We start from the raw sequence: 4,071 nt of genomic DNA, 5'->3' as shown, positions 1-4,071 counted from the left end.
CCCAGTGGTCTACTGCTCTAGGCCACACTTTCTCTCCCAGAAAGACCGAATTCTGACTTTTCGTTGCCCTCTTCCTCCATCACTTTCTGCAGGAGAGTTTTAGTAATGTTGCTGCGACTTTAATGCTTAAATCTATGCCTTTCCGGACTAGCCACTGAATTGCTAGACAAGCATACCCTGTTATCTGCTTCTAGGATTAGTTCAGCTTGCCAATACCAGCCTTCAGACAAGTTACACAAATTTTAAAATATTGCCACGTTTTCCTCTCAGTGTAAGTAAAGCGGTGGGTTTGCAATTGTGAGCACTTCAGGATGCTTTGCAAAGATGTTCCCAAAGCTTACCGCATTATCGCTTGTGGTGCAAAATTAAGACCCTGTGCCAATCTGACACCGCAAATTAATACCGGCTAACGTATATCACCGTATAACGGTCAACTCATTAGCCTGCGTCTTACTGGTTCTTTCTCCAGCTTAGTCTCCTCATCTGTCCCCCCTCTGCATGTCTCTGTTCGCGTGATCGAGCATCTTATACTGCATGCTGAAGAAAATGTCTTCCTACACTGTATGGTCCATTTGAGAAAAGCACTGCTTCGCGCCATTCTGCATCACCTTTATTTCGTGACCGGGCTTGGCTGGTCTTTAATACTTAACAAGGTGGATAATGCCATTGTCTCAGTCCCCCTTGGATTGCCTATTCAAGCGTTCTCAAAGTTTATTTCACAGTTCGACAGTCTTATCTCAAAACTAAGTCAATTATCCTGTTATTTCTTCTCGAAAGCATCTTTAGAAGCAACGTCAGAGGAGAACACGGTTCTTTTATTGCATTAAGACCATGTTAATCCAGTTCAATTAAACCTAATGTTCAAAAGAAGGGACAAATTGGAAAGGACGGGGCCTACAGCTAGTGTGGCTCAAACAAAGATGTGTTTGCGCCGCCAGCATTGGGTCATTAATCTGCGAAATTAACGAGAGCCTGAGCAACAAAATTGGTTATTCACCGTATTCTTCGGGGCTTTCCGTCAGTTATAGAGAGTTTAATGTAGGGCCCAGCACCAGCAGCACCCGATATGTACCTGGCATCCTTAATTATTTTCTGCAGTGCCCAATTCCGACAGAAGTATGCGTGATCACCACTGAACCAACACAGGCAGGGAGGAACGGTTACTATGCGTACTTTGGATGGAGTGTCCAGCAAGATCGAGTCGTTGGGATTTGAAGGTGGTGGCCGGAAAAAGAAAGCGACGGACGGCGGGCTTCCTGCCTGACACATGACAAGAAATATTTATCGGTGAAAAATGAGGTACCAGAACATCAGGTCAGGTGAAGCAACACAGTTGGCGATATCCACCCGGTCATACTGAGCTTAAACCTAAAACCACCGCTAAGGCCTCGTGGCCTTGGACTTTTGGCCCCATGGCCAGGGTAACAAAAGGCGTAGGTGGGGATGATGAAGTAGGAGAGTTAGCAAAACGGATAAGTGGTAACAGGAATCACAGAAACATGGTGTACAGCGAAATTGTAGAGACTTATCAGTGTCGCTTCGTTGAGTCAGGCAACATAGTTCCTTGGGAGAGCGAACTGATGGCAACACACAAGAGATGGTTAAATTTGAACGAAAAAATCAGCAGATTGGAATGAACATGTCATGGAGTCAGCTTGGGTCAGGTGGGAAGCTTGTTCCTATTTGCGGTCAATGGGACGGGTGGGCGAAAGGTTACCGTCGATAGAAGGAAGAAAGTAGTTGCGGGGTGCTATATAACTGCGTATGGCAGTGCCGTGCAACGCAGTTTTTCTGTCCGTTTGGGTACCCTGTTTTTGTAGATCACAGGTCAGGTGAAATGTGATACCGTCGATAGAAGAAAGTAGTTGCGGGGTGCTATATAACTGCGTATGGCAGTGCCGTGCAATCATTGGCCTGACATACTTCAGTTTTTGGTTGGACCTGTGAAGGACGTCACATTTGAGATGATTCGGCTGGGGGGGGGCAGTTCCTGGGTTAACCAATTTCCAGCTCATCCTGATCACCTTCATCACTGTGCATATCATCCTGACACTCGCTCAACTTGTTTATTCGGAGAGGCAGTCCGACGATACAAGGGCAGAAATCATTTAAGGCCTTCCGCGCTACCGGATTTGTAGAGGAAATACAGGCTTCCGCCAGGTATCTAATGATGTTGTGCGGGAAGTTGTTTGGACCATACTTATTCTTTGCAGTTTAAAATTGCTTCCGTTAAAGTACAAGCTACCGTGGACTTCTACATGATGCCATGCGTAATAAGGCCCGGCTCATAAGCAAAATTTGTGCACAAAACGGCTTCTTGACCCAGTGGTCTACTGCTCTAGGCCACACTTTCTCTCCCAGAAAGACCGAATTCTGACTTTTCGTTGCCCTCTTCCTCCATCACTTTCTGCAGGAGAGTTTTAGTAATGTTGCTGCGACTTTAATGCTTAAATCTATGCCTTTCCGGACTAGCCACTGAATTGCTAGACAAGCATACCCTGTTATCTGCTTCTAGGATTAGTTCAGCTTGCCAATACCAGCCTTCAGACAAGTTACACAAAATTTTAAAATATTGCCACGTTTTCCTCTCAGTGCAAGTAAAGCGGTGGGTTTGCAATTGTGAGCACTTCAGGATGCTTTGCAAAGATGTTCCCAAAGCTTACCGCATTATCGCTTGTGGTGCAAAATTAAGACCCTGTGCCAATCTGACACCGCAAATTAATACCGGCTAACGTATATCACCGTATAACGGTCAACTCATTAGCCTGCGTCTTACTGGTTCTTTCTCCAGCTTAGTCTCCTCATCTGTCCCCCCTCTGCATGTCTCTGTTCGCGTGATCGAGCATCTTATACTGCATGCTGAAGAAAATGTCTTCCTACACTGTATGGTCCATTTGAGAAAAGCACTGCTTCGCGCCATTCTGCATCACCTTTATTTCGTGACCGGGCTTGGCTGGTCTTTAATACTTAACAAGGTGGATAATGCCATTGTCTCAGTCCCCCTTGGATTGCCTATTCAAGCGTTCTCAAAGTTTATTTCACAGTTCGACAGTCTTATCTCAAAACTAAGTCAATTATCCTGTTATTTCTTCTCGAAAGCATCTTTAGAAGCAACGTCAGAGGAGAACACGGTTCTTTTATTGCATTAAGACCATGTTAATCCAGTTCAATTAAACCTAATGTTCAAAAGAAGGGACAAATTGGAAAGGACGGGGCCTACAGCTAGTGTGGCTCAAACAAAGATGTGTTTGCGCCGCCAGCATTGGGTCATTAATCTGCAAAATTAACGAGAGCCTGAGCAACAAAATTGGTTATTCACCGTATTCTTCGGGGCTTTCCGTCAGTTATAGAGAGTTTAATGTAGGGCCCAGCACCAGCAGCACCCGATATGTACCTGGCATCCTTAATTATTTTCTGCAGTGCCCAATTCCGACAGAAGTATGCGTGATCACCACTGAACCAACACAGGCAGGGAGGAACGGTTACTATGCGTACTTTGGATGGAGTGTCCAGCAAGATCGAGTCGTTGGGATTTGAAGGTGGTGGCCGGAAAAAGAAAGCGACGGACGGCGGGCTTCCTGCCTGACACATGACAAGAAATATTTATCGGTGAAAAATGAGGTACCAGAACATCAGGTCAGGTGAAGCAACACAGTTGGCGATATCCACCCGGTCATACTGAGCTTAAACCTAAAACCACCGCTAAGGCCTCGTGGCCTTGGACTTTTGGCCCCATGGCCAGGGTAACAAAAGGCGTAGGTGGGGATGATGAAGTAGGAGAGTTAGCAAAACGGATAAGTGGTAACAGGAATCACAGAAACATGGTGTACAGCGAAATTGTAGAGACTTATCAGTGTCGCTTCGTTGAGTCAGGCAACATAGTTCCTTGGGAGAGCGAACTGATGGCAACACACAAGAGATGGTTAAATTTGAACGAAAAAATCAGCAGATTGGAATGAACATGTCATGGAGTCAGCTTGGGTCAGGTGGGAAGCTTGTTCCTATTTGCGGTCAATGGGACGGGTGGGCGAAAGGGTACCGTCGATAGAAGGAAGAAAGTAGTTGCGGGGT

The sequence above is a fragment of the Opisthorchis viverrini genome, assembly GCF_000715545.1.
Source record: "Opisthorchis viverrini unplaced genomic scaffold opera_v5_297, whole genome shotgun sequence".
Lineage (NCBI taxonomy): Eukaryota > Metazoa > Platyhelminthes > Trematoda > Opisthorchiida > Opisthorchiidae > Opisthorchis > Opisthorchis viverrini.
This window is presented reverse-complemented; position numbering follows the sequence as displayed.